Here is a 19,875-nt window from a genome sequence, read left to right as displayed (position 1 = left end):
TGATGATAATGATGATTTCAAGCAGCAATCAGTCTAATATACCGTAAAAAAGACGCAATTGTCGGTGAATACTATTTAGTCTCGAGACTATAAGAAATTATTTGTGGACATAGTCTTAACAAACAAACTATTGTATTTGGACTATAACTATGTGCGATAAATAAAGGTATTTAGGGAGTGAAACTTATGTTATCTTTATGAGTCATCTACTGCACTTATCAGCAGAACAAAGATAATCAATGCAAAAATGGTGAAATAGTCGTACTTCGAATAGAGTAAAAGATACTTTTTTAGTAGTTAGTTGGTACATTTTATAAATACGTACGTAAAAACGAATAACTGGTTAAGTCTAACTTATCTATCGATCGATAGATAAGATACTTTGTATAGTATGATATGAATACAATGATTTTTCATGTCTGTATAGTTGATGTTCAGAAAGTTTTTTGTATTGTATCAATTGCTTGCATCCCACAATAATAATTGCCCCATAATTTCAACTTTCTTGATCTATGAAATGTATATAGTCTTATATTATTTTCTACCCTTATCCTAAGCACCAATCAACTATAAAAATTCTCTATTTACATTAATCTTTCATTAATATCAATAATCAAACGAATCCTGGTAGATATGCTTGAATGCTTTCAATATCTTTTAGGCTCGTTACTTAATGCATCCATTTCTGACTTGTTATTCAAACTTCGATGTAGTGTCTTTTAATTAATGAGATCATAGATCACTTTTCGAAAGATATAATGAGAATAATTAGTAACAGCCATGTAATCTCTTCCATAATAGTTTTACATCAAAAGATATGGCATTTACATATTATACAGACGTATCCTAGCTATACGTCTGCTCAAACTAATGAATGATAGAGAAGAATATGATTTTCCAATGGTGGTTATCTAGAATTTTCTACAATAATTATGATATCATGTATGACCTTAATTTAGATGGGATCCGACATTGATGTTCATGTGGTTCTCAGAAAAAAAAGGTCTGAAAAATGTTATCGTTTGCTCACTGTACATATGAATTTATTCAATTATTGGACTTTTTTTTATGATATGATAATTGATCCCATTTTTTATCTTTTATCAATCAATCAATAGATTGTGAATATATATTTTTCTACTTTTCTACCTAATTTCGTTCTTCCTTAAAAGTGACTTAGAAATTCATAATCATTTCCTGGAGGTATTTTTTTCTCCTTTCCTCTTTTGTCTCAACGATTATGATGTACGAGTAAATTATCAACATTGAAAAAATAATATCTCTCTAGAAATTTCAACAATTTCGTTTATTTAAATATTATGTCTCATTTCAACTGGAATATCATACAATGTTTAGTTTGGGACACAATTCTATGTATAATGTAAACTCAAGAAACCACATAAAGTGTGGGAAAAAGGAATTCAATTATTTCTATTCATAACATGTATATTTTGAGAAAATATCACAAATATTGGATTTACACAACTAAAATTTATTTTATGAATATTCTTATATATATTCAAGAATTTTAACTGATTTGCATATTTTGTAATGCGATAGTATCAATGTAACATTCATTCACACACCCAATTTGATTGAATTAGATTAGATTAGAAGGTAACTTAGTAGTAGAATTGATGTCTCTTTTTTGTGTAAATGGAAATAAGTTGAAAATATTTAATTTCCTATGTGAGCTTTGTAATAAACTAGAGGCATATTAAACATTAATTTTTAACTCTTCAACCACTTTCAATACGCTCCAATCACTAAATCTAAAATATCCGTTCAAAGTACAGTTTTCTTGAGATATCACCTCTTGCACCTGCTTTCGAATATGGAATTATGGCTTAATATGTATCCTGACCCCACTGTGGTAAGTAGAATGTTTAGATTTTTCAATCGATTCTTATTTGAAAAGGTTTGTATCTTGCCGTACATATTGTCGAGAATGGTGATAAAGATAATATTGTGGGGTTCGGGCAATAATACAATAATTAAAAAAATCTACTGTTTTAGATATACATTCATAGATTCCACTATTCCCAATCCAATAACTCAATATATATATATATATATATATATATATATATATATATATATATATATATATATATATATATATATATATATATATATATATATATGCTTCTGAATGTTCTTGATTTTATGTCTCTTCTGTTTTGAAATTAATTGATTAATTAAATAATTAAAAATCGTGTCATCCTATGTCACAATAAAAATAAGTGATAATAAGTTTGGCTTGATCTATCTAAATATCAGATCCTGATTGAAAAAAAATAATTATCAAGAAAAAATGATAAACAACATATTCAAGAAGAGGATAAACAGATACTACAATTAATTTAAAAACAAAACAGAAACGAAACATCAAAATATAAAACATTTTTCCTCACCATATGTACAAGGACTTTCCCAACAAGTATCGAATTATTTCAATAAATATGATATATATAAGTCATGAAGGAATACATTTTCCAAATATTTCACTGAATTAAAATCTAAAACAACAAAAAACAAAAGAAGTAATATTATATATCAAGTGCCTTGTACTAATTGTGACGCTGTCTAAGAAAATAAAACTGCATTAACGAACCATGAAATCAAAAAAAACATAAATTCATTTAAAAAGATTCAAAAATTCTTGAATCGGAATCTAATACACGAAAAAGAATATTTTCAGAAATGGCTCACATTCATAAGAACGAAAAAGCTGAAAATGATAATAAAAACCTAAATAATTTAAGTAAAATTTAAAGCTCTATTTTTTGAATTCTAATAAAACTACAAATATTTTTCTTATTAGAACAAAGTTCTATTCTGATGTTCATGTTGTAGGTGATCTATTGATTAATGTAAATACGCAAGTTGTGAGTGTCATATTTTGATAAAGACTTAAACAAGTTGAAATGTCAATTTTTATCTGTCTTTCAGAAATTATAATTACATATGAGGATCGAAACTATTAAAGTAAAATAGAAAATCATCGACTTCATCACATGGAAGGAATAAAGTTTTATCATATACATACTTTTTGATAAAGAATAGGCAAAACATATATAAAAAGTTCAAAATATAAACGATTACATAATCTAGCATTGGGGATATTGGTTTTCCAAGGATATATTGATAACACTCTTCATAAAGATGACGATTCAAATACTCTGAATCTATTTCCGTTGGCTTAGTTTTTCCATATCGTCCAGATTTTTCGATATGTTTTTTTAAATCTCAAAAACTTGGGTTTTTTTTTTCGCGTCAATGATAGAAAGTTTATATACGTAAAAAATAAGTTTTAGCCAATTGTAAGAGAAGGGAAGTGCCGAAGATGATTTTCATGGTAGTAAATACGGGCATGCGCAGTATTCGCTGTGACTTTACAACAGTTAAGAGAAAACTTGTATTATAATTGCTTACATTTTACATTAAATATTTTGGTAAGTTTAGCATGTTCTCTATATTAGTTTTGAGTTTTTCATATGTAGTTCATGTATTTTGTTATGAGCGGAGCCAATAAATATAAAATAGATAAAAAATTATTTTAAAATTAATTTTCTGTAATTTTTGGTTATAAAATGACACAAGCTTCTGAAATATTCTACACAGCTTATAATCTATATTTTGGATTTTCTATCGATGAGCGAGATAAGAGTTGGTTGAAAAAGTATGTTGCAACAGCTGCTCGTGAAATTTGAGAGGTTGGCTTGAAGGAATCCACAAATCCATGGCGTTTATAATGCCAATGATTTGGATTGAGCCTCAGAAACAAATAAAAATAATTAATACCCGAACGTCTCGTCTCCAAAGAGACCAATTCCTCGTTATGAAGGCACTTCACCTCCAGCTCCACCAATTAATGAGAAGGTAGTAAATAATAATATTCCTTATCTACAATCAATCTCAATCGAGTTTTCTTTCTGCCGGTACATCTTCATCTTCTTACACTTTGGATCTTCCAGTTTTCCAGAAGATTCTAGTGAACATGGAGGAAAATTTTGCAAACCTAGAGATATTATTCGAAAAAAATGAATATTCTCAATACCTATGGAATATTTGTGTCGATTTAAAAGTCGTCGCTATTCTTACAGGATTACAAGGAGGATACACAAAGTTTCCTTTGTGAATGAGACAGTCCCGCAAGAGAAAAACATTACAAAATAAAAACTTGGCCTCTGAGGAAAAGTTTAACTCCTGGGCTTAAAAATGTATCTCAGAAATCTTTGGTGCCAAGTGAGAAAATTCTTCTGTCACCACTTCACATAAAGTTGGGACTCATGAAAAACTTTGTGAAAGCTATGAACAAAGATGGTGTAGGTTTTCAAAAAATTCTAAAAACAAAATTTCCTTGAGTCATTGACACAAAATTGAAGGAAGGAATTTTTGTAGGTTCGCAGATACATGATGAAGCTTTTGATTCGAAGTTGAGCTAAGCAGAAAAAAGAGCTTGGGTGGCTTTAGTGGAAGTTTTTCATAATTTTCTTGGGAATGCAAAAGCTGAAAACTACCGACAAATCATTCTGGAACTTTTTTCTGCTTTAGGATGCATTATGTCACTCATGATTTATTTTTTGGACTCACATTTAGATTTCTTTCCTGAAAATCTAATATCAACATATCATATAATCATAAGGATATAATGGAGATTGAAAAACGCTACAGTGGGAAATGATCAGCAGCAATGCTTGCTGATTTTTGTTGGTCAATTCGCCGAGAAACTCCAATAGAAACGATCAAAAGGGAAAAACCACAAAATATATTAAATTTTCTCACTATAGAATGAAACAACTGACCATTCATTTTGTGACTATAATTTAGGATTATTCACTGTTAAACTGAGACCGTAATATTTTTTTATTTCATTATGATAATTGATACATTAATAATATTGTTTAGTGTAGTGTAGTGTTATATTGTATATCAGATTCCGTGTTTAGAGAACAAAATATTATGAATTCACACATGAAAACAAGAAGGAGAAGAAAAATTTTTTGCAGACCAGTGTAATTTTCAGTATTATGAAGAAAAGATGTATTAAAAATGAGTGTTATTAATTTTAATCGAGATTCTTTATTAAGGTTGCAATTTTAACTTATATGACTCTATTTGAGCTGCTAGACTTATCTATAATGAACTTCACTGATAGCTCTAAACCTAAGAGATCATAACCCCGTGGCAATATGATATCATTGAAAATTTAATTCATTCTGAAGGAGTATTTGATGTAATATTCATTGTTATAGCTAGAAGATTTTATCAAAATTTCAGTTAAGCAGAAAGTTGCGGTTTAATTTGGAGTGTTTATTGATGCTACAGTTAGTCTAGCTGATAAGATAAGGTTTATGAATTTTTTGAGAACATTGAATTTTATGAAAAATACTTTAATAGTGTGTTAATTTTTCATTAGTATATATCAATTCATTTTTTAGTAGCAAGCTTTTTTATTAATTTATTACAATTTTCAGTTATTTTTAAAGTGGGATTATAAGTAAGTTCTTTTGATATATTATTGTCAATTACATCTTTGGAGAAATCCACATACTGCTGGTTCTTCATTATATCTGTGACATTGCCGTCAGATAGTGTGACTATTGAATCAGGATTTTCTTATATTCTTTGGGTTTATATAATAGTGCTGTAAATAGAAGAGATTGTTAAAGATCACGATTATGGTTAGTTAGAATGTTAGTTGTCTTTCGGGTCTAGTGATTGAAACTGTAAAATATATAGGTTGTATTTACTTTCAATCCAAGCCATCAAACACTAAAGTTTACTCTTTTTAATACATATTCCAAGCTTTCAAATAACTAATCAATTCATCATAGGGGGCTGAAATTCGAAACTAAATGTAAAATTATAAATATTGTACATGTGTACATATGATATATAGAATAGAAAATCGAAAATTTCTCACATTAATTAATAGTGAATTACGGTGAATTTTGTATGAATTATTAAATTCATGTGAAATACAACATTGCTGAAAATGCTTTCCATTTTGTTAATTATTATTGGATTTTTCAATAAATAAAACTCTTGACGTTTGGAATTAATTTCGGTGTTTAAATAAATTAATTCTGACATTTTGTGTGTGCGTTCATGTTTTTTTATCACCGTCCTTACTATTCCCTTGTGAATTATTTGAACTATTTAGTTCTATTTCTTCAAATCACCGACTACCTTGATATTCGCCAACAGAAACAGTTATATAATAATTAAGTTCTTTTAAGCCGCTAGGTTGATGAGGAATTTGATTCAGTTTTACTTTTGATACCTAGTTCATAATTCTAAATCACTGCTAATGACTTTTTTTTAGTTGTTACAGTAAATTCTATTTATAATATAACATACTTCTACGATGTGTAAATTGTAAGATAACACCTTTTATGTCATATACAAATGAAATCCAATTTTTAATATCTCATAGACTTCTCTAGAAGCTCTGACTGATTTTCAAATGGAACCAATTAATTATATATATATATATATATATATATATATATATATATATATATATATATATATATATATGTATATATATATTTGTATTATTGATTGTGTCGTTGATCGTATCGAAACATTTCAAAACATTTATATTAATTGATAATTTAAGGAGATCGATCTTGTGACCCAAATTCAATCATTCCCACGAAGATCTAAAAGCAACCGGAAAGATACATTTGAATTTTTAAAACTAGAATGACATATTTTATGAATGTTATGTGCTTATAGTATAGTGTGGCGGATTATTATCTATCTAACTGGTTGATATAGCAAATCACAACGGCGCTATATGTTTCCAAAAGAGCAAATCAGTTCGAAAAACTCATTATCAACGCATTTTTTATTTCTAAAAAAATTTAAAACAAGTGAATATTAATGCCTCTCTTAAACTTATATGTATTTGTGCTTCGTCCCAAATCCCAGAAATACTTAAAAAAAGTAATATTATTTAAGAACAAAATGATTATATTAAGTGTTGGAATGAATAGGTGAAAATTGACATTGATATCGTGCCGGCTAAAGAAGTTTAAAGGTCAAAAGGTCAGGAAAATCAGTTTTTCACAAATATCTCGCTATCTATTGATCGGAGATCTCTATCCTTAGAGTGAATTAATAAACAGTTTCTCTTACGTCCTTAATTTATTTATATATTCTACAATACACTTAACTTATAATGATTTACTCATTTACTTATAACTATTTATATAAAACTAAACTACCTGTACTACATAAACTTATTCATATACTGCAAATAGAAATCTACAAAGTTCTAGAACAAAAAAAAAAGAGAAATGAATAAATAAACTTTCCTAGAAATTGTTCAAAAGAAATACTGTAAATAAACTGCCCGCTATTGAAATAAACATCAAAGGTGTTTCCGCCATTTATAGAAAAGAGATTAAAGGCATGAATTCACCAAATTTTAAAATTCCATTGTAGCTGGACAGGGCCGGTCTAAGGACCCATTTCACGAGCTAGCTCGTAGCAATAACAATTTTTCCTAGTAAAATTATTTACAAAAACTTCGATACATTTTCCATTCCAACAAGAAACCAAATTATTCGTCACTAATAGTTACACCATTTTGAGAGTAATCAATGTGAACTAGATCGCATTCAAAAAAGCGCTCTTTATAATTTTACTATGTGACAAATTGACCGCATAATTTCGTTAATATTGCAGTCGAACATCAAACACTACTGCAAATTTGTCAGACGAATGCGATAGGGGTCGATTTTGTGCAAATTTGTCACGTATCTTGTAGAAAGCTGTCACCTACCCAAGTGTGTAGGTGCAATCGAGACCACTGAACCATGCGAGAACCATATGACAAGCACAATATCTCGTAATTTCCATTTTAGATCGGCCGTCACCTAGTCCTTTAGAGAACTCAGCATATTTTGTGGTTGAACGAAATCAATAAACAGCATTTTATTATGATAAAATCAAATTCTATTAACAAAATAATCTGCTGTTAATAGTTACCAAACAAAAACTAAATCACGCAACCTGTCCAAATGTTGTGAGGAGTAGAATGACAGACGCCTGTTGACACGAGTAGTGTCAAAAGACAAGAAATCCAAAAAGTCATGGGAGTATTAACTTGCCCTCGTATTTCCTATAAATTGTTATTGTTATTTCAAACATAGAATTGATCTCCAGTAACAATTTTAAGTGGATGAAGAGACTACTTCATACGTTTAAGGGATTTTTTCTCTCAAATAATTGTTACTGTAAACGAACTCTGAGGAGCGGGTGGATTTGAAAAATGCAACACAACTCAAATAGAACTGGCTTAAATGTTTATTTATATAGAACAATATTATATTCTATATAATATTATGAACAAAATATCATTTTTGATAAAACTGTTAATATATTTGATTCTAAGTTATAAAGCTACAGAAGCTGCCTGACTATAAGAAACATCCTGCGTTGTTCTCATGATCATTTGGTAAAAATTTATGTGGGTATATTTTTAGTCGCAAATAGACTACCTTAATGTTTATAATTTCGATAATGTGAGAAACTAATCACGTTTACTGGTGGTTAATTACTGATCAATGACTTATCAGTAATTTACAGTCTTCAATTTTTTCAACAGGTCAATATAATGAAACACTTTATATTCGAAAGTTTTGACGTTAATTGTACAGCATCTCATTCCAAATTAAAGCATGCGTTTGATAGAGTAAAGTTCATCGTGATTTAACTATTTAGAAAGAAATTCACATATATTTTTTCAACCTTTCTCATTATCATCTAGATGCTATTGTATTAGATAGATACATCTGAAAAGAGCATTTATTGCTGATACTTTTCTATGGATGTCGAAATCACGTAGGGGGTGAGAGTCTCGAATTACAGAAACTTTCCTGCTGTCGTAACATTTCCAAATAATCTTGTTATTTCTATCTGTTTCTTTCGATTTTAACCCACTACCTAGACCACAAAATTTGAACATTACTGATATTCAATAATTTGTCGAAATATTATTCTCACAACGAATATGTTATTAGCACATGTTTCTAAGATTTGTTTGTCTCCTGTTATAGGCCCAAAGCAATATCTATGGCGGAACAATTTATATCAAAATATTAGCATTTTGAAGATTGAGCTCTTAAAATCTGATTTTCATCTCAAGTTTTTATCTCATTGAAATCGAATTGAACATCTCATTTCTGATGTTCCTCAGTTATTACCAAAATTAATGTGCTTTTTCCAGCATTGGTGCTAATAACATCAGTGACATGAACATATTGGAAGTGAAAACTGGGTTTATATCCCAAATTGTCACGTATTCACAATGATCTGTCGTTATAACTTGATGCAATACTGTAAGTAAATTTCACATGTCATTTCATATGTCATTTAGTTTGCTACAGTGCTTTACGGAATGTGACGGCAAAAATATTTCTAGTCCAGTCATTTTATACACCTTTATACACCTTTAATACGGTATTGTAATGAATATGTAAAAAAATCATGAAGGTTAAATCGAAAATCAGTTTTCGCAAATACTTTTTGATATATTGCTCAGAGGTCAATAGTGGTTATAATAATGTAACGTTTTTCGTATTTATTTGCACGCTTTCTATTCGTAAAGTGAATTAATAAACACTGTCTCTTACGTTCTTAATTTATTTATACTCGATACAATATACTTATTTTATAATGATTTACTTATTTACTTATAAATATTACTTCCAATTGGAATTCAGTAGAATACAAAAAAATGAATTTTAATATATTTTTTTGTTATTGTACATATCTTCAGCTTCTCTATCAGTAATAGTTGCTGACAAAACGACGAGCGGACTTATTTCCACATTTATATCTACATCTTAATAATTTCCATCATTTGTTGACCCTTCGCTTAAGCATGACTCGCCACAGCAATGTCTACAAACTTCTTAACCCCTCAATTTTTGCATCAATATTGGCCGCCACAACTTTTCGTACAATGACAATAAAAGGTTTTCAGTAGATCATCGGGTACTGGTGGTAATAAAATCTTTATCGGCAGTAGTATATTATTTTTCAATCCCCAACTGCTCTGGATAATTTCTCTTCATAGCCAGGTTTGTCTTTGATAATATACTCGATTGAGCTGCTGAAGAAATAGGTGGTAATAAAGAGAATTTCACAGCTGTACTTTATCTTGTTAGTTTGACACAATTACAGTATCTATGATTATCTATCGATTTTTCTAAACTAGGAGCACCGTATATTGCTAGTATAAAATGTATTCCAAAATTGACAATAACACTCCGATAGTGTTCTTGTTGTTTGTTTGTTTTTCTTGTTAATTTTATAACTTGTCTTTTTTCACTTTATTTGATAACGCTTGGTTTTTTTTCATTTTAAGTAAATGATTTAAGTAGAGGTCATATAAAAAATAAGAAATAATTTATAACGTCATCAATATTTTTTTGGAATAAGCAGCTAGGTTTTCTCACTTTATTTGATGACGCTCGTTTTTCTTCATTTTAAATAAATGATTTAAGTAGAGATCATGTCTAGTCTGAACCATTCTTTTTAATTGTCTGGTTGGTCAACGTAGACCCGTCTTTTTAAATATCTCCGCAAAAAAATCAAAGGTGTGAGATTAGGTCACCCAGGTGGCCGGTCCGTTGATCCACGTCTTCTAATTTACCTTCCTCCAAACAGGTTAATTGGAAACCTTTGAATATTAAGGCCTTAATGTGGTGAGGCAATTTCTGTTGCAGTTGCGTGAGAATTGTGTTCTAATGATAGCAAAATATCTAACTTTGCATTTATGGTCTTCCAGAATTTGGTGCATCCCTCAAGCTTCCCGTTTCATTAAATATTGCAACAATTCTGCTTACTATACTTCTATCAGTCGGATGCCTTTCAAAATATTCCCTCAAATACACCAGATGCTTCTTTGCGATTTCGAAGTCTATCGCTGTAACCTACCATTATTATCTTTCGAAGTCGCATTATTGAAATTGGTATGATGCTGATTGTAAGACTGACACTGATAAACAGATGTTTCGTTGAAAAATTGATACAGATGTTCTAGGTAATTTCAAATTATTTATCAATTATTATTTATATATTTTTACTCATAAAGTCAAAATACTCTATTTTGTTTTTCATTATTTCTTGCCGCTTTTTGTTATGTGATGTGTCATTTAATTTTTTTGAAAAAAGTATGTTTTATGAATGTTATGTATTACTTCCTCGTAACTCTGTATTGTTTATAATTTCTCAAAAAAACTTCCTTTTTTTCAGAGAGACCTAGCATTTGATATACGTTCACCACATTTTTTCACCCCAAATACACATTTGTTTACATAATTTTTTTCAATAGCAAATTACATATGACAATATGTCAAATGAAAGAGATTGTCTAGCTAAGACTTATTTAAAAACTTTCAGGGTTCATATACTGAATATGTGACATTAGATATTCTATAGCGAAAGTTTCATTTTTGAAACCTCATTTTTTATGTTCTACCATCGCATTCAATGATATTTATCTTTTAGCAGAATATCCAAATGCGAAGATCTATAAGAAACAAGAAGAGAGAAGAGGGTGTTCATAAAAAACTCCGTAACCCGGGGACATCTCCTAATTGGCAGCCCAACCTGTTACATTATCAAGAATCTGAACCAGAACAATTCGATGGTCGATGCCCATCGCCCATAGCTTCGTGTATGGACCATAATAAAATTAAACATTTTGCGAAGGTGTTTTCAACATTCACATTCTAACTTCCTTTTCTTTATGTAGAGATACAGTTGTTGACTTTGATTGTAGTTCTACTCCATCACCTGCACCAAAATTATAAGGTGCATCGACAGGTCGACCTTTTTAGCTGATGACCGGATATAGTCCTGATGGCAAAAAGAAAAAAAAGCAGTGGCTTCGGCGGCAGGGTCATCGCTTAATGAGCATCTGTATAAGAATGTTGAAAAATGTCTTCAGTTATAAAATGAGAAGAGTTTTTTGCTCCTGATCGGAACATTAAAGATATAAACTTGCAGTAGTGTAAAATTATTACTACAAAGATAATTCTGATTAAATAATCTTTGAGGTTACATATAAATGTTAATTTACGAATCTTTTAGAACGTCAAATCTATATTCCGCATCTAAAATATTGTTTTATTAAGTATTATTCTATATTTTTGAATATTATAAAAAAATTCTAACAATGTTGAAAACGGGTTTGAATTATTTTACTGTATTTTGTGTATATCTGTAATAACGTACTTATTTCGTTGAAAGTAATTTCAATGTTGCATTATTCCTTTAGCAACTGATACTTCTCTTCTTTTTATTGATTTCTGTTTCCTATATCACCTTAACTGTTCTGTCCTTCCTCTTCTCACTTTATGTCAATACTATCTTAACTGTTGTTCGATTTTTTGCATCGCATTCACATCACGTCTAATTGTATCGTTCCTTATTTCATCTAGTCTAGCCTGTCTAAATAATCTTAGATCCGCATATTCATCGCCACATTCTCTCGACAAAGAGAAAAACTGCCGTCGCGTCGCAACAAAATCTTATGGAATTCAGTATTTTGAATCCAACACACATATTGTTATGATCGAATTTCAGTACGTTCGATAACAACAAGTGGGAATGTATAATACTAAGATAATAATACATAGAATTTTGAATGTCGACATCATCTATCAACAGAGTGAGCTACGTTTATTGCCGATTATTGCACGGAACCCTCTCAGTAGTTATTGAAAATTTGTACTTAAAATCTAAGTTTAAAATAAATCGAAGCTATTTTGACATTTACGTTCTTATTATCGTTTCCAAGTGAAATATCTTCATTCCTTCTATTCTACGAATAATATTTTGCAATAACAACATTTTTTTATGATGCTATTATTTCCAATTTTTAAAATTTCGAAACTTTTCACTAGCTTTAATAAAAGGTTCATTATGTGCAATTAAAGTACTTCAACTTTCAATAAGGCAATCGTAGGAGTCTTCGAAAATATTTTTCAACGTTTGCTTTCTTAGGCAAAGCTGCGATAGTATAGCAAATATTACCACATTGCAATAAATTCCAACAAAACAACTGTGCCAAAATCATCTGCCCTAAACATTGAACTCGACTTCAGAATTGTAATCAAAACTATTGCTTTATGGGCGCTCGTCTTAGAATCGAGAATGGCGAAGAGGTCACACAATGATCAAAGTTCGATAACTACTTGAAACATACAAGATATACATATATACCAACAAAACAATATATACAAATATGTATACAAAACGTAAAATTGAGCTTAGTTGCTTGTCTCTTCGAACAGCAGTGTCAACAAATCGTGTGGAAAGTAAAGGGATGTTGGTTCTCCTGAAATGAGTGATCAGGAGAAGATCGGTTAATTACATACCACTAGAGCACTAAGAGGTTTATAAACGTAATGCGACTTGCAATTCCCTGGTTCGAAAGTAGATCAGTCATGGGTATTTTATTGAGGAACTTTTTCGGGGAATTCGGTCACCAGATGAAAAATGTCGTGAATGAAAGTATACCTGAATTATCTATTTTTATTTGCAATAGCACATAGCATGTTCGCAATTGTTTGATGATCAAGTATACTTCAATTCAAGTAAAATTTGATTACAGAAAAAATTGTTCCATTTTAACTCTACGTGCTATTTTCAAATCCTTTGCGTCCAGCCAGTCGTCAGCGTTTGATGTATTGGCCACATTCCCAAACATACAATTGTAATTGGATATTATATCCATGAATATATATATATTATATATAACTTATTTTAGCCAACCATATTTTGCAATGCCTACGTGGTTGGTACATGTACAAGTATTCTATATAACATGTTAGAATATTTTACTTTATCAACACGAATATAATTCAATTTCCAATATTTTCTACAGCTATTTGAGAGTTATACATAACCAAACGGCTAAAGTAACAAGACAACAGTGAAAAGGCCTGCGGTTCAGTAAACAATAACATCGATAGAAACAAGTTCTTACATTAAACCACCTAGTGACCATTAAAGAATTGCACAAGTATAAGAACACTTTTTAGTTAATCCAAAGTTGGTGTATTTTAATGTCTTCCTCATTTTTCACTCTTTTACTTAACATGGGAGTGCTACCACCTATAAATGGATAGTTTTATTGTTATCGGGAAAATTGTTGCTACAAAATTGGCAAGCGGAGTGTCAAAATCATACTATTTTATTAGTATGTATTGTGTTTTATAAATGGTTGTGTCTTGGTGGTAATGTAGACATTATGTAATTTCTGCATACTTTTTCTGACTAATTTGAACTTTATTTAAAAGGTGATTATTGTCATCAAGATCGTTTTTAAAGAAAATACCCAGGTGCTATTAGCATCATTAATTGAATGTTTTCAATTGAAATGTTTTTTGAGAAATTTCTTTAAATATCTAACAGTTAATTTTTTTTGCAATAGCTTGAATTGTGTAAAAATCGAAAGAGAACATCCAGTAACGTATATTACTTATACTTATATCTTCAGTATTGATATATCCTATATTTGTCTCTACAGACAAATTGGTAGTCGCATAGTTTCAATATGATCAAAATTCCTAGTACAGGTATTTTTTGAGACGATCTATCGTGATGAACATTTCAATTATACTCATACAATTTTTAGAATTTTGTATAAACTTTTGTATAAATAAAATTTACAACTCCTGTTACTGCTTGTCAAAGCTGCACATTAAGCATTACGAAAGTCAAAGATCTTCCAGATAAATTGTGATGAGTTCTATTTCAGATTATTTGCTATAACATTATTTAATCTTTTATTGCTTGCTACATGTCATTAGCGCTTTGAGTGCTTTGAATAATCTACCGACTATGAAGTCCCATGAGGTTTAAATCGTTTCTGAGGTGAAAATATCAAACTGTAATTATCTCATCATTTGCTAGGGACATTTTTTCTCTGTTAGTATTAACTAATAAATCCGGAAAATTAACAGAAAACTTAGATTTAGATCTGGAATTTTGATAAGTTTTATCTGATCTTTCTCGTTATTTATTTTGTATAATAAAACCGAACGTCTAATTATATTTCTTTTTCTAATGCTATTTAGACATGTGTCCCAATTATTTAGAGTTAATTCTATAACAATTAATTTCATTTGCCAAATATATTTTTTTTAAAAACCTGTTACAGTCTAGCAAAATATTTGTGTCGCCAAACAAGTCTTCCATTATATGTATCTATCCATTGATTGCATAAATTTATGTAACGAAAGTTGAATGATATTTCTGTAGTGCTTCATGTTTTATTATAATATAATGTCAGTGAAATTTTGATTGAATAAATTGCTTTGATTTTTATATCTGCATCATTGAAAAATAAATAGTAATGAATAGAACATTACCAGATAAACCTGTTCCTCTAATAAATGTCTTGATTTTCTCGATATAATTATTCCTATTTCTAAGAATATTATGTAGTACATTTATCATAGGCTCAAATGTTATTACTCCATTGTACACTACACCACTCTCTCATAAAAAAAAACATATTTGAACTATCTATACTATCCGCGAACAAATATATTTTGCTTTGTGGTTTTAACCCCCCCTAGTTGGTTTTGAAGCGATATAACTGTTGGAATATGTATACATTGCATTATTTGTGATATAAAAAAACTTTTGAAATATAAACATACTTCTTCACGTTCTATACTTAGTAGTAGGCGCCTAGTTAATTCATTATAGTTTAATATTATGTTTAATTCAGATTTTAACAACACCAAAACAACATTTTTAGCTTAACTCAATTGAAAATAATACATCACAGACAGGTTTGAAGATGAATCAGAAGACAATAAAGAAAATAATGTGAATATGTTTCCCGATATACTTCAGACATCTGGTAGTTCTTTGAGACATCATTTGCACTAAAAGTGTAATTTGTCACACTAATCTCTTCTAATAAAAATAGTTTTCCAAGTATGGAGGGTAACTCTTAGGACTCTTATTCTCCTCTTTGGAAAAAATCAAGGTGATCCTAATCTATTTTTCTAATTCCGTGGTGTGGATCACAATGAAATCGGGTTAAAAGATCAATAAATATGGTCTGCGAATTGTCCATTATGGGACATCTACGGATTTGCGAGGAAAAAGTTATGGATTTATCGCCACGATAATGTACCGGCCTATTTGGCGATTTTTATAGCAGGAAGTAAATTCGCTTATCAGTAGCTAGAAATATCTTCCTATATAATTTATGCGTAAAGGAGTATTGATTCTTACTTACTATTATATTATTTGTTAACCACACAAAATTGAATAGTAGTTAGTTATTTTCATATTATTTCAATCATTTTTCAACCGCTCTGCATAAAAATCTCGTTCCGCCACCAAGCTGTATGCAAAGAGGGCCAGTACGAGAGTCATCGAGTATAAATAAAGTCGGCTTCCTACTAAGCTGTCACCCTGCAGAAGAGTATTTTCTATATCAGGGCCAATCCCAATAAATCCCTTCCCCAACAATAATTTCCTCAACCCACCCATCATTTATCCATTGCAGGGGAAGAGTTTTTTGTAATTTTCACCTATTCTCAAAAAGCTTTCAATTTGCGAATTATATTTTTATTTTCATGGGTATTCTGAGTTGAATCTATTTTAGTTAATTACTTCGAATAAACATCAACATTTCTTTCAATAAATTATCATAGTTCATGAGGTTTCATTTATTCAATTACTTCTCTCATTTCTACACACATAATTGAAAAATAAATTAACGTAAAATGTAACATATTGAAATTTTTAAAAGGGGATAGATTAAAGCAGCTACAGGTTATCACAAACATTTTTAAACTATCCACCTCTCTTATTTTACAACAGTTAATTTAGTTAGAATATTTTTTTCTCAAAAGAATTATAATTTTTCATCAGATTCATTAATAATTGATGTAATTAATTATTCTGATAATAAATAATAAAGTATGAAGTCGTTGTTATAACGCTAATACTCCTATTAATTTCTTTTAAATTTATTTCATCTAATTTCAGACCGCGTAACAAATAGCTTATAACTATCCGATGATATGAATGACAGTAGTGGCTAGTCCACGATTTCCCTACAACATATAACCGGAGCAAACAGTGCTCACTAGATTGTGCGGCGTGCTTTCAAAGTCCAACCTACTGGCCGACCCGTAGAGGCCATCCCAACTCGAACTATCAACTATCTCACCTTTATTGCACCTGCCGAACTCGTAAGAGAGACAAAGTCGACCGACGACCGGCTGCCGGCACTACACTCCTGATTCTGAAATTCTCAACTGATAATTCTACTAGAACCGGCATACCATATGTTGGAACAATTGAATTGTAGATATCGCGTGCACAATAGAAGCTACAAGAACTCACTGGTCAACAATATTCGTTAGGTTACGAATTTAGTTATATGAGAACCATAACAAACTGAGTAACTTCTCTCTTGGACTTCTCCTTCAGTCGAATCACGGTAGTCCATGGATTGGCACGATTGGCCGCTGTTTTAAACGTTTGGTGCGTGCGCTGCTAAAATTTGCGATCGGAATAGTTTTTAAATGTTATGTGGCGCATTTTACACAGAATTTTCTGTGACAATTAAGGTGTGAGAGAATTTTTTTATTATTTTTAAAAGAGTTTGTTGTGGGTATGAGTTGTGACAAGTTTTTGAAAAAATTATGATTGTATTTAAGAAGGTCACAATAGTCCCATATATTTTGACTACCACTGTCTAAGGGCTAATTTATTACGAGCACCATAGAAAAAAAAATAATCTAATATTATTAAAATATTGACATTGAGAAGGTAAGAGAAAAACAATCAAACTTATACTATTATTATTATTATTATTATTAATTTTGTAATGTATTATTAAACCTAAAAGGTTTCTTTCTTGCTCTAGTATTAAACTCAACTGTCCCTGCATATAATCAATTAAAGCTGAAATTTCAGAAATATAATACTCAAACGATTTTGTTACAATAAAATCAAAAAGATCACCCTTATCAAAAAATATTGTTGAATGAAAATTATCAAACGTTGTTACCTAGCAGTCTTATCGTAAGCAAGTTTTTCTAAATTTAAATAGTTCATCAAGTAGATTACTTTATTGTTTCAATCTCCAATCAATTTGATACTAAATTTTTCGATCGTTTTAGACAAACACTCTATTATTTTAAAAAAATTTGCCTTTTGTCGCCATAGAACATAACATACATGGTTATTGAAATTCGTATCTGTGTTGATATTGGGGTCGTGACAGTGTGTGGAGCATATTTTTTTTATCAATCAACACCATAAATTATTATTTGATGAAAATATTCTGTAGTGTATAATTTTATCTGATAAACAAAATGGAATTGTAATCCAAATATACACTTTCTCCATTGTGGCCTACGAAATATTCTATCTTTTATATTGGTGCATATCTATTTGGATATTAATTGAAAATAATGAACTTTTACATCAACATCATGTTGAATATGTCGAATTATTTCTTTATCTACAAGTGAATAAAAAAATTACGTCTTTCCTTCAATTAAAAAATACTGTCATTCCAGGTTTGTTTTCTACTCCTCTATTGAATTCTTCTCAATACGATCTAGAAGCAAGGTCTATAAGTATATATTGAAAAATTTCATTATATTTCCATTCATTTGCATGATAATAACCAAAAATGATTCAATAAATGTAACGTTTACTTATAAAAAAATAAAACACATAGAATATAAATATTTCTTTATGAAATTTGAATAATATCTTACTACTGCCTTCTACATCTATTATTTAATTTTTTTATTTCGATAATAAATATGACAAGAAATTTGAAAAGTAACAGTTGGCGCGAAAGTAATATCAATGATTTTTGCAAATGGCAGAAAATTTCTATTCTGCTCTGATATTTTTGAAATAAACAAATACAAAATACACATCAATCGTTCTCCTCTTCGCGGAATAATTGTTTCGATCTTTTTATGTAACATTTTATCGATGGTATTTCTGAAGCATAGATTTAGACACAAATTCCCCTGTCGTCCGCCTTTAACAGGCAAACACTACTGCATACACCTTCTCATTTGGAAGAGCATGGGAGAACATGAGATTCTGTCAGGTCTGGGTAGACTCAGAGCAATCGTTTTGGTAATAATGCTGTAGCTGAATATTTCAAAGTATCGACCAGACCATGTAGCACGCAATTGTGAGCGATTTTTATGGAAAATTTTGGCAAGAGACTTGCAAATGTTTCCTCATAAAGTGCCAATAGTACTTCAGCTGCTAGTCTTTGACAAATGAGTGCGTTTTACTTATACTTAAGCCATATCAATATCAAACACTTTTCATCAAAAATTAGCAAGAGCATTAAAGGGTGCGCAAATATTTCAAAATAGGTGATCCCGTGGCTAGGATAGGATAGAATGTAATAAATTTAGGTGAGTGTGCTAAATTTAGAAATTTTGTAACTGAATCATTTTGCAGTTTCTAGACTACTAAGAACGTACCCCAGCTTTACTTTCGTAGATTGAAATGGGTTGCAGAGACCTCTCTATAAAGTCATCAAGCGACGCTTGTTTATTAATATAGTTTATATTACATCGAAAAGCACTAAAAAATTCTGGATTAGCAATAAAATAAATCTGTAAATATTTGAGTCATAGGTAGATATAGGAGAAGACTACCTGAAAGGTAAAAACCGGTCTTAGAAGCTTGTATATTGGTTTAAAACTTCTTCAACCACCCATTGGCTTTCGACTGATGTCATTTCAACATACATTATCGTACTTACGAATATTACGCATGAATTGATATTTAAAGGTCTGGTGGTACAACAATGTCGTCTAGTCTAAT

General features: G+C 30.1%; 1 protein-coding gene across 4 annotated transcripts in view; it reads left to right on the top strand.

The window, feature by feature from the left end:
• LOC130448804 (lethal(3)malignant brain tumor-like protein 3) overlaps positions 1-19,875 on the top strand; it is a 338,247-nt gene that overhangs the window by 180,922 nt on the left and 137,450 nt on the right. The window contains exon 1 of one of the 4 annotated variants that reach the window (XM_056786332.1): positions 17,491-17,633. The exons of the other annotated variants lie outside the window; for them this stretch is intronic. The gene's annotated coding sequence lies outside the window, so the exon portion shown is untranslated. Of the gene's footprint in view, positions 1-17,490; positions 17,634-19,875 lie in introns of those variants that run through there. 4 annotated transcript variants of the gene reach the window in all.

This window comes from Diorhabda sublineata, chromosome 9 (assembly GCF_026230105.1).
Source record: "Diorhabda sublineata isolate icDioSubl1.1 chromosome 9, icDioSubl1.1, whole genome shotgun sequence".
Lineage (NCBI taxonomy): Eukaryota > Metazoa > Arthropoda > Insecta > Coleoptera > Chrysomelidae > Diorhabda > Diorhabda sublineata.
Note: the sequence above shows the minus strand (reverse complement) of the source record. Positions and strands in the feature narration are given on the sequence as shown.